The sequence below is a fragment of the Gossypium arboreum genome, chromosome 13 (genome assembly GCF_025698485.1).
Source record: "Gossypium arboreum isolate Shixiya-1 chromosome 13, ASM2569848v2, whole genome shotgun sequence".
Classification (NCBI taxonomy): domain Eukaryota; kingdom Viridiplantae; phylum Streptophyta; class Magnoliopsida; order Malvales; family Malvaceae; genus Gossypium; species Gossypium arboreum.
Genome location: NC_069082.1, coordinates 18,588,592 through 18,601,772, shown reverse-complemented (window position 1 = coordinate 18,601,772; position 13,181 = coordinate 18,588,592). Strand labels below are relative to the sequence as shown.

At 36.3% G+C, this 13,181-nt stretch overlaps 1 non-coding gene across 1 annotated transcript; it reads right to left on the bottom strand.

Annotated features, from left to right (window-relative positions):
• Positions 1–1,757: 1,757 nt before the first annotated feature.
• Positions 1,758–1,864, bottom strand: LOC128287354 (small nucleolar RNA R71). The gene has a single exon (XR_008278054.1). It is a non-coding gene; the product is annotated as a small nucleolar RNA R71 (small nucleolar RNA).
• Between the last annotated feature and the right edge of the window lie 11,317 nt (positions 1,865–13,181).

Here is a 13,181-nt window from a genome sequence, read left to right as displayed (position 1 = left end):
TGTATTTTACATGGAAAATGGTATTTAGGGAGGAAGAAAGCCAATCCAAAGCCCATATAAACACCCTAAGTATGACCTAGAGAGGGGGGCCTTTTCCAGAACTTTTCTAGAATACGAAATCTCACATCGGGAATTACTTGAAGAAAGCCAGACGATCCATCCCAAAAGTCGGGGCTACTCCAAGAATGAAGATATCTCTCAGAATTCCTTCAGGGGTTTTAGAGTTTTCTTTATGTTTTGTTATTTTTATACTTTTGAGATGTACACTTATTTTATTATGAACTAAACCCCTTAGATACCTAAGGGGAATGAAACCTAACACGAATCTTGTTATTATTTTCTGAATCGTATGATAAATATTTAACTTGTTCTTAATTATGTGTTCTTAATTCTTGTTTTGATATCCCAGGATACTGATTCAAGAGACACTCTTATTCAGAGGAGGAATAGACCCTATCTAAGAGTACATTTACCATAATTAAGTGGAGTTGATTGCGTGCCTAAAAATAGGGTAACAAGATTTTACCGGATTAGGGTGAAACCTAATAAGGGGATCCATAGATCGAGTTAATGCAACCCTAGAGTGTTAATTAGAGAAAAGTCTCAGTTATTCAATCTAGGGATTAGACATTATTAGTCTTGAATAGGGATAATAATATAACTTAGGGACCTCTACGGAACAAGTTGAATGAATAAATCGTCTTATTTGGAGCCAGAATAACAAGTAAAGTCTAGGTGGATTTTTCCTTAGGTATTGTCTCAAGTCAATCAATTTTCCCAAAAGCAATTCCCTAATTCTTTTCTCTGTGTGTTCTTAGTTTAAATAATTAGTTAATTAAAACAAACCCTTTTATTCTTAGGCTAGATAATAAAAAGATAGTTATTACTATTACTTTTGGTTCCCTTGGGTACGATATCCCGGTCTTGCCATTACTATACTATTGTTCGATAGGTGCGCTTGCCTTTTTGTTGTGATAATAGTTAGTCTAGGTTTGATCTTCATTAGAAATATTTATTACTTATTACGAATCACGCGATCAAGTTTTTGGCGCCGTTGTCGGGGAACTGAAATATTAGGAATACTAAATTTTTATTACTTTAGCCATTTATTTTTCTTGCAATTTTATTTTATTTTATTATTTATTAATTTACTTTTTTTTTCTCTTGGCAGGTTTTTATAGTTTATGACTAGAAGAAACCCATCAGGACTATTACTTTTTGACGAAGAAATCGATCGCACAGTTCGTAGAAATCAAAGAGAAATAAGCGTAGTTTACGATACATGAAGAACGAGCGAGAAGACGATACTCAACCCCTAACCAAAGAGATGCCTGAAAACCCAAGTGATCAGTTGCCTCCTGCAATTGCAGCTAATCAAAATCCTGCTCCACGTACTATGTATGACTATGCTAAACCTTTGTTAACAGGAACTGAGTCTAGTATAGTTAGACCTGCTATTGCTGCGAATAATTTTGAACTAAAACCTAACACAATTCAGATGAAACAACAGTTTGTTCAGTTTGATGGTTTGTAGGATGAGGATCCCAACAGGCACTTGGCGAATTTTATTGAATTTTGCGATACATTCAAAATCAATGGCTTTTTTGATGATGCCATTCATCTTCGGCTATTTCTCTTTTTCACTGAGAAACAAAGCTAAACAATGGTTGAACTCGTTACCACGAGGGTCTATCACTACTTGGGAACAAATGACCGAGAAATTTTTACTAAAATATTTTCCGCTGGGTAAAACGGCTAAATTACGTAATGATATCTCTTATTTTGTGCAGATGGATCTAGAAACACTTTACGATGCATGGGAGAGATACAAGGACTTACTGAGAAGGTGCCCTCACCATTGGTTACTGCTTTGGCTACAAGTTCAAATGTTCTACAATGGTGTGAATCTCTCGACAAGAAAAATGATTGACGCAGCTACTGGTGGAACCATCAACAATAAAACACCGGAAGATGCCTATGAATTTATAGAGAAGATGTCACTGAATAACTATCAGTTGCAAGTTATGAGGAAAAAGCCAATAAAAACAACTGGTGTTTATAACATCGATTCAGTTACTATGCTGTCAAATCAGGTAGAACTTCTTAATAAAAAGATTGATAGTTTTCTTGGTTCTACGCAGGTACATCCAGTAATGAAGTGTGACATAAGTAGCGGAGGTATACATACAGAATACCAACCCTTCAATCCTACAACTGAAGAAGAACAAGTCAACTATATGGGTAATAATAACTTTAGATCTCAAAGTAATCCATACAGTAATAATTATAATGCAGGTTGGAGGAACCACCCAAATTTCTCCTGGGGTGGTCAAGGGAATCAAAAGCCACAAAATCCTCAGGGTTTTCAACAGCCACCTTATCAACAGGAGAAGAAATCAAACCTTGAAGAGATGCTTTCTAAATTCATCTCGGTGTCAGAAACCCGTATCCAAAATACTGAGACAACACTTAAGAATCAACAAGCATCAATCCAAGACTCGAAACTCAGATAGGCCAGCTATCCAAACTAATCTCCGAACGACCACAAGGTAGCTTACCAAGTAATACTGAACCTAATTCGAGGGAACACCTCAATGCAATTAGTGCCCAAGATAAGGAAGGATTCATTGCATCTGAGCCAGAATTACAGTAAGACAATGCGATGAACAAAGGATGAGAAGAGGTAAACAGTAATGATCCTAAACAGGTAAGTACGGATTATGAACCTCGTGTGCCATATCCTAAAGTGATGACGAAAGACAGAACAAAAGAACAATTCGGTAAGTTTGTCAAACTCTTAAAGAAATTACATATTAACTTACCCTTTATTGAAGTTATTTCGCAGATGCCCAACTCAGCAAAATTCTTAAAGGAACTTCTGGCTAATAAAAGAAAATTAGACGCTACATTGCATGTGGAACTCAATGCAGTCTGCTCAGCTATTCTAAAAAATAAGCTACCTAATAAATTGAAAGATCCAGGGAGTTTTACAATTCCTTGCTTAATTGGTAGTTTATCTGTGAATAATGCTTTAGCTGATCTAGGGGCAAGTATAAATGTTATGCCATATAAAATGTTTAAACGACTAGGTCTCGGTAAACCCAAACAGACTAGGATGAGCATACAATTGGCTGACAACACAGTTAGATTTCCTAAGGGTACTATTGAAGATGTTCTCGTTAAAATTGATAAATTTATTTACCCAGTAGACTTTGTCGTCTTAGATATGGATGAGGATAACGAGGTACCTTTAATTTTAGACGACCCTTTTTAGCAACTGCTAGAACCATTATTAATGTAGGCACAGGAGAGCTAACACTTCGTGCAGGTGACGATGCAGTAACACTCCAAGCACGCGACTCAGTCAAAACCTCTACGACTCAAGATACTGCTATGAAACTTGTCGATGATAAAACTAATATTCAATCGTCCTTGCAGGAACCTCCTCGAACCAAGACAAAGGAGACAGCGCACTATTATCAAGTAGTGAACAAAGGCACCCATGAGGAACGAAGGCTTCAAATAGAGGAGCTAGACGAATGGCGAGCACACAAACTGAGAACATATGATAAACTGAACCTACGCCAAAACAAGTTCGATACCTCTCCCAATCAACTGAAGGTTGGCGATAAAGTCTTCCTAGATGCCGCAGATCCCCACATTGTCACTACCACACCAAATGAGGAAATCCCTCTTACGGTACTCAGTATTTTTCCATTAGGTACGGTGCAGGTGAGTCATCCCAAGTTCGGCACTTTTAAGGTAAACAACACCCGATTAATACCTTATTTTAAAATTGACAGCAGGAATGAGGAGTATGAACTCCTCAAACAACCATGATCATTAAACGGAGAGGTAAGTCGAGCTTAGACTATAAATAAGCGCTTCTCGGGAGGCAACCTGAGCACTAACATATTTTGATTTCTTTATTTTTATTTTCTAACACTTTGGATCCTTAACTTAATCTTTGAATTGCAAAGTTTTCAAGCACACACGGCCAGGCACACGGGCGTGCCTACAGCTGTGGCCAAACAAGGGAAGAGACACGGCCATGCAATACAGCCGTGTTGAAGCAAGACATGATTTCCCTAAAACACGGGGTGCGATAAATCCCCACGGTTGTGCGACATGGCTGTGGGTGAACTTGATAGGAAAAACACGGGCGTGGGGATAGAAAACTATGGGCATGCCAGGGACAAAGCTCGATTCTGTTTCTTCGACACTGGCATGAGATACGCCCGTGCTGTTAAGCCGTGGATAACAATACACGGGCGTGCTACCTTAACATGGGCAGGAGAGAAGCAAACAACGCTAGGCACAGCTGTGCAATATGGCCGTGTACCACACACGCCCAAGACACACGAGCATGGGACTGTATCTGGGCACGACCTAAATTGAAAAATTAAAAAAACACGGGGCTCACCTTCAGAGTACACGGGCATGGCCCTAGGCCGTGTACACCTTCCCTATATAAACAAACTACTGTTCATCTTCTTCCCCCATTCAAAACCCTAGCCAAAAACACCTTTTCCCCACTCCCTAATCCTTATTCCGGCCACCATTTCCAAGATTCTCACTTTCCCAACCCTCAAACCACCCTGAAATCCATTTCCCTTGCATTAACCCCCACTTTTGAGTATAGTACAAATCTTCTTTTGAGTATGGCATGTATAGGGCTAGACTAGGATGTTGATTTAAATGAGAAATTGGTTATGTATTTTGGCTTAAGTCAAAGCCCTTCATTTTTTATTAGGCCTAGAATAGTCGCTATTTTTAATTTTGATAAATGTATATAATGTTCTTTCTATAGATGAATTGGTGTCTATTGTAGAGAAATTTGTGTATTGAAATGATATTGTGTAGGTTGTGTAAATTGGGTGACAAAATGGCTTGGAAATGGCCTCCTTTTTGTCCACACGGGCATGACACACGGGCGTGTGTCTAGGCCATGTGTGACACACGGCTCACTCCCATGGGTGTGTGTTTTGGCCGTGCGTCCCCTGCACTTAAACTTTTTAGTCAGTGTTGTACACGGGTAGGTCACACGGGCTTGTGCCATGGCCATGTTCATAAGTCAGATTTGCACACGGGCGTGTGTGGCCACATGGTTTTTACCCACATGGACTTAAAGCACAAAATTTTCCATGTTCTTCTTAAGTTATCGGTTTGGTCCCGAACCATCTTGAATGTATGTTTTGGGCCTCGTAAGCCCATTTAAGGTCCAAATTGCTTATGAAACAAAAAGTTTTAACTTGGTCAAGATTTTTATGACCTAATTTCCTAAGATTGATTGAGTTTAAGTTAGGTAGCACCTCGAACCTTATTCCGGCGTTAGATACGGGCGAGGGGTGTTACACTTGCTCTATAGATCCTTCTTTGGTGTAACCTCTTTGTTCCTAATCTACTATATGATCTTGATCTCAGCGCGCATCTTGGCACTCACAATTATGAGATCCAATGTAGGATTTCAGATGATCAATCATCCTTTTTTGAATCCTTCATTATTGTCTGAAGGGCCAACGTGAGTGGGCACTTCATCCTCCCCTATAGTAGCTCTTGCTTCATGGTTTGCTTGTTTTATCAGCTCAACATCTTCTTCACCTACATGCTCTGTACTAACATGTTTACCCTTCAACCACTTAAGAGAGAACTTTAACTCGGGAACTGTCTTTTTACATCTTTCAGTGGTCTTCACAATCTTTAAATTTTGCAGTGTTAGTACTTGGAAAATAAAAAATGGAAATGGTAAGAGGTTTCTAGCATAGGTACAAATTTTTTCACGTTCGTTTCAATCCAGGCCACAAGTACATTTCCTTTAGATGTTGATATATCTTATTTCCTCCAGAATGCATGGCATAAGGGCTAGCATGTACTTCCTGAAATATGGTTTGTTTTAGACCTTTGTTGTTTGGCACACAATACCTCCATCGGAAACACAAAATAACCTCATCATTAAGCCCAAAATCTCCAGTTTTATCGTCCCCCACCTATTTAATCCATGGGAATATAGACACATTTAAGGGTTGTTTGGCCTTGATCTCATTGGCTGAGGTGGGTTTCACTTGTGACTCAGCTACAAGCCTCCATCATCCACTAGACTTAACCTAAAAAACATTGCTCTTAGACCAATCATTTGTTTTTTTACTTAGAGCATCTGCTATGACATTAGCTTTTCTAGAGTGATATTCAGTTACACAATCATTTCTATCCACCTCTTAACCTAAAAAACATTGCTCTTAGATCGACCATTTGTTTTTTTTTACTTAGAGCATCTGCCATGACATTGGCTTTTCCGGAGTGATATTCAGTTACACAATGATAATCCTTTAACAATTCTATCCATATCTTTTGCCCTAGGTTCAATTCTTTTTGGGTGAAAAGGTACTTGAGACTATTATGATCGGTATAGATGTAGCACTTCTCACAATACAAGTAGTGCTTCCAAATTTTCAATGCAAAAATCATTCTTGCCAACTTTAGGTCATAAGTCAGATAGTTGTACTTATGTTGTTTCAACTGTCTTGACGCATAGGCAACAACTTATCCGCCTGACATCAACATTCATTGAAGACCAGTGTAAGACTCATCGTTGTACACCACATACTCTTTTCCCAATTCGGGTTGAATTAACATGAGAGCTTGGGTTAACACATCTTTTAGCTTTTCAAAGCTCCCCTATTGATCCTCCATCCATTTAAAAGGAACATTCTTCCTCAACAACTTAGTGGTGCGACTATCAAGGGGAGCCCTTTGACGAATCTATGATAGTACTCAGCTAAATAAAGGAAACTTTAGATTACGAAAACATTTTTAGGTTTTTTCTATTCTAGGATGGCCTCTATCTTTTTCGAATCTACCCGAATACCCTTTACAGATACCACATGTCCTAGAAACATAACCTTCAACTAGAATTTGCATTTGCTTAGTTTGGCGTACAATTTCTTTCCTTAGAGAATTTGTGATACCTTTCTAAGGTGTTCATCATGTTCGATTTCAGTTCTTGAATAGTCTAAGATGTCAATGATGAATACAACGAGAAATTGATCAAGGAAAGGTTGAAATACTTAGTTCATTAAGTCTATTAAGGTGACAAGAGTGATGGTTAAACTGAAAGGCATTACAAGGAATTCATAGTGGCTATATCTAGTTCTAAATATGGTTTTAGGCACATTCGCCTCCTTTACCTTTAGTTGATAGTACCCCTAACCTAAGATCTATCTTAGAAAATATCGTTGCACCTCGAAATTAATCGAACAAGTCATCAATTCTAGGCAGCGGATAGTTATTCTTAACGGTCAGTTTATTCAATTGTTGATAGTCTATGAAAAGCCTTAGGGAGCCATCTTTCTTTTTTAGAAATAGGACCAGAGCTCACCATGGAGAACCACTAGGTCTAATAAACCTATGGTCTAAAATTTCTTGAAGTTGGCTTTTCAATTCTTGTAACTTTTTATGTTCCACTCAGTAGGGAGAAATGGACATCGGAATGGTTCTTGGCAATAATTTGATTCCAAATTCTGCCTTACTATCTGGTGGTAACCTTGGAAACTCATCGGGAAACACATCTGTAAATTCCATAATAGTTTGGATGTTATCTAAGACAAAGTTATTGGCATTCTCATCCATTAAATAAGCTAGATAAGCCTAGTACCCTTTTTGAACTAACTTCTCGACAACCATAACAGAGATTACATTGGATAAATAGTTCTATCGCTCTCCAACCATAACAATCTCACTACCCTTAACCGTTTTCAAGGTTACTCTCTTAGAGGTGTAGTCTAGGCTAACTTGGTGTTCCACTAACCAGTCCATACCTAGAATCAAATCAAACTCCCCAGAAGGTAACTCTATAAGATATGCTAGAAACATTACCCTTTGAACCTCCAATGGACTTCTCCTATAGACCTTATTTATAGTAACCAATTGTCCTAAAGGGCTTACTATAGTAACATCAATAGTGGTTTCCTCTACTCCAACATCCAATTTATCAGACATATTACATGCAACATATAAATGGGTGGATCCTATATCAATTAGGGAAAAGTTGTAACGATCTGAAAGTTAGTGGAGTTAGAAATGGTGGTTTCAGAATACTGTTATTGATGATAAGATCAGTGAATATTATTTATTAATATTTATGAGGATATTACAGTATTATATTGAAGTTTGGTCTAATAATTTTGGATATATGGAAGTTAGATAAGGTACAAGTGTATCAGTCCTAAAGTTAGTGGTTTCAAAGATTGAGGTATCAAGACCTCATTTTCGTATACTAGACTTGTATTAAATATTTACAAGAGTTATTTTAGAAATGAATTGAATTTTGGTTATATAATTTCATTGAATTAGTATGTAATTTGAGTACGAGGACTAAATTGCGAAAGGATTAAAAGTTAGATTATAGATTAAAATAAATTAAAGGGCTAAAATAGTAAATATGGATTTAATTAATAGTAGTGGATAACATTAATGATATGTGTTATATATATATGATAACTTAATATATATATATATGTTATAATAAATAAATAACATGAAATGTATATATATTATATAATAATAAATAAATAAAATGAAACATAAATGAAAGAAATAAAAATGAAAGTGGAAAGTGAGAGAAGAATGCATGCAAATTAAAAAGGAAAGAAAAGAAAGAAGAGAAGAGAAGAGAAGAGAAAGAACACATGGCTAAGGGACCTAAGGGTTTAAATTCAATTTGATTAGTGCAATTTAGTCCCCTTTTCTTGTAAATTTTACATTTTTGAAATCCTGGTACTTAGAGTTACCCGACCCGTGTCATAAACTTTAGCATTTTGTAATAATTTAGATGTTGTCATTATTAAGTAGTTTAAGTATTAGGGGTTAATTTGATAGATTTTAAAGTTATAAGTGAAAAAGGACTAAATAGTGAAGTTAATTATTGATTTTGAGCAGTAGGGACTAAATTGTGAAATTTTAAAATTTAAGGGGTAGAATTAAAAATAGTGAGCTAAATTTAATTTAGAGTGAAATTAGTATAAAAATTTGAGGTTAAATATAGGGACAAATATTAGTGTCGATTTAGGGACTAAAATTGAGGATTAAGCAAAATATGGTGTAACATTTGAAATTAAATGAAATTTTAGTTGTGTATTACTAATCTATTACAACTATGATACTCTGTAGCAAACGTCGTCTAGAATCCTCAAGTAAGAAGGGGAAAGACAAGGTCGACGTCGAGTAGCTTGAGATATACAGTTTGTATTTCTATAATCTAAACTATTTAAAAACATTGCTTTTATACATTGCATTATTTGATAAGTATATATATATGGTGAGTTATTCCTTTGAAACAATTTCATGAGATGTGAATTTGAATTGAATGATTATTAGTGACAAGGTATTAAATTGCATAGTTATAAAATAAAATTTGTATATTGTACATTGTATGAAATATTGGATTTGATATGAAAATGAGATAGTTGGAATCCACGTGTTCGAATCCGAGTCATGTTAATAAAGGAAGTGTGATTTGAAAATGGAAATGCTATTGAATAGCAAGTGTGATAGAATAAAGTGAAATATAGAATGAAATGTGAATTGGGAACTAAAGTGGTGAATGGATATGTATTTAAGGAATGACGTTTAATTAAGTATGAAATGAATTGAACTATGTTGAGATAATATTGCATAACATCATTTATTATAACTTGAGGATGTAATTCTATTGTATTTTAGTTTTATTTTTAGATTATAGAAATACCACTGAGTTATATTCAGCATGCGATTTTGTTTCCCATGCGTAGGTTAGGAACTTTCAGCTTATTGTCAACACAGCATCCAACAACGAATCCCGAGCTCAAGTGTGGTGCTGTTTAAATTGTAATGGCATGTACCTAGGAAGTCTTTGTTTGAGGTTTTTTTATAATGTGATGAAATTTTGGTTTTCTAGTGAAATGATGATTATGTGTATATATGGTACTGGTTAAGGCTATGTTGCTATAATAGCTTATCTTTATGTTTTTGTATGTGTTACGTTAAAGTTTAGTAGCTTAAGTAGCTAAAAGTTAGTCCAATTATGGAAAAAATTTGTATGAATGAAAGCTTTGAATGGTTGATGCTTTGCTAGTATGTTTGATGATATAGAATGCGGTACCAATGAGGGCACATTGGTTAGGCATATTAGATGATTGATTTGGCTTATTTTGAGCATGTTAATTGTGTTTTGAATAGGTCAAATGGTTGGTAATTGAGTTGCTTAATATCCAAGTAAGTATGAATTGGTAAACTTAAGTTTTAAGGTACATTTAAGTACACACAGCCTGGGACACGATCTATCACATGGTTGTGTGCCCTGAACGTGTTGTAAGATAGTATAAGTGTAGTTCCCATACGAGTTAGCACACATGCTGGGACACGACTGTGTATCTTAAGTCAGGGAGTTACACGAGCAAAGACAAGGGCTGGGACATGTGTCCCAACATCGAAAGTTACACAGTCTGGGGCGTTCCACATGGTTGCGTGACCACTGCTTTTAGGTATTTTTGAAATTTACCCTAAACTTCTAGAATTGTTTCAAATTAGCCCTTGTTTGTTTTTAAACTATTTTTAGAGTCCCGCAAACTTATATTAAAGACTGTAATAGTATTTTTACTCCGATTTGGAATGAAATAGCTTACCTAAATTAGGTAAAGTAGGTCATTCTACTAATATCACTTAAAGTAGATAGGTAGGGTATAGATCAATACTCTGATGCTAATAATTGGAATAGTCTTATTTTGTATCCAACTTCTAGCTTTCAAGAAATAAATAGTGATAAGAGTGTAGACAGTGGAAGATCAAGTCTAGCTTTGCATAGCATGATTCATTATTCAATTGTATAAAACACTATTATGAAAATATTTTATTGGCATGATCTTCCCCTATATAATATATTATTGTTAATAGTTAGCTTACACCATGGATTATGATGTTAATAAATGTTGTGATTGGTTAGTAACGTATGTGAACCTAATCTGACAACAAAGAAGGGTTAGGGGTGTTACAAAAGTATGGAACTGGATGAATGATAAAAATACTTGTGATAACATTGGATGCATCTTTATACTCATGTCCTCTAACAACATAAACAATAGTAGGTTGTCTAACCTCAGTTCGATTCGCGCCAGTTACTATAGTATTTGTGGACCTATTTTGACCTCAGCACCTTAGAGGCAACCGACTCGTTCTCTGATTTTGGGTCAGAGTTTGTTCTTGCTCACCTCGATGAGGACAATCTTTCACCATATTTCTGTCGACCCACACCTTAGGAAAGCACCCAAATTTTTTCCAGTACTTACCAATATGGCACTTATTATAGTATGAAAAGTTGGAAGTCCTACCCCTAGAATTAGCCATAACAACCCTTTGCTGTGATCTACCATTTCTGGCTCATTTTATGGTATAAGTATTCGAGCTAGTGGAACTTGAATCTCTCTTAACTAGGACCTTATTCTTTTCCCGTTGTCCGCGTTCCACCTGTTTTATTTCCTCCAAGGATTTTGGCTTTCTCCACTAGAATCTTAAACATCCATTCCTAGTGTGGAGCTATAACACCCCTATAACCCGTATCCGTAGCCAGAATAGGGTTACAAGGTATTATCAATCAATACACTTCATTCTCATACATTTGGGCAATCATAATCAAAGTTCATATAAATCATTCACAATGTCCTTTACATAGGTCTACGAGACCTTAAAACATGCTTAAAAGTGGTTTGGGACTAAACCAATAACATTTACAAACTTTAGGAAACTTAGAAATTTTTCTTTAATTATAGGGTCATACGCCCGTGTGAACAAGCCATGTGCCTTACATGGCCACCAGAAACGCTCGTGTCATAGACTGTGTGAAAACAGGGCATACATACTGACTTGCACCACACGGCTGGAGACACGCTCGTGTGCCTTAGCTGTGGGAAAACTGGAGGGGTTACCGACTTAGGTCATAGGCCACCACAAGCCCGTGTGTCTAGCCCATGCTTGAAACTGACTTAAATTCGTAGGGCTACTAATTTTTGATATTTGCAATACATTTTAAATAATTTATAAATGATCGTTCTTGAAACCAACTATTATCACGATGTAGGCAAATGTACCTATCGAACAGTAGTATAGCTTTAGCAAGACCAGATTGTCGACCCCAAAGGAACCAAGAGTACTAGTAATTACTTTCTTTTTATTATCTAGCCTAAAAATTAAGGGATTTGTTTATCAAAACTAATTAACTAAACTAAGGGTGCAGAGAAAGAAAGTTGGGGAAAATACTTTTAGAAAATTCGATTGATTAACACAATACCCAAGGAAAAATCCACCTATACTTCACTTGTTATTTGACTCCAAATCAGACAATTTATTCATTTAACTTGATCTGTAGAAATCCCTAAGTTATATTATTATCTCTCTTGAGACTAATAACGTCTAACCCTAGGTTGACTAATTGAAATCTCTTTCTAATTAACACCCTAGTGTTGCATTAACTCGATTTATGGATCCCCTTATTAGGTTTCACCCTAATCCGACAAAATCTTGTCACCCTATCTCTAGGCGTGTAATCAACTCCGCTTAATTATGAAAAATTTACTCTTAGACAGGGACTTTTGCTCCTCTGAATAAGCGTATTAACTCGAATCAATATTCCTGGAATATTAAGACAAGAATTAAGAACACATAATTAACAACAAGTCAAATATTTATCATATAATTCAAATAATAATAACAAGATCTGTCTTAGGTTTCATTCCCCTTAGGTATTTAGGGTGTTTAGTTCATAATTATAAAAGAAAACATCTCATAAGAATAATGAATACAAAACATAAAGAAAACCTAAAACTCCTGAATGGAAATTGAAGGGAGGTCTTTAGTCTTGATGAATAATCTGGCTTCTGAGATGGATCAATTGACTTTCTTCGAGTAATTCCTTGCTTCCTACTCCATGTGTCCTCCTAAGTGCCTTCTCAGGTGTTTAAATAGGCTTTAGAATTCCTAAGAGCCCTCAAAAGTGGCCTTTTCTAAATAGGACTATACTTGGGCTCGACAGGGACACGCTCGTGTGACATGCCCATGTGCGATTGCTCCAGACCGTGGTCAAGCTTGTTAAATAGGCACAAGCGTGTAGTCTGCCCATGTAAGTCGTGCTTCGATCCTGCCAAATGGACAGGAAG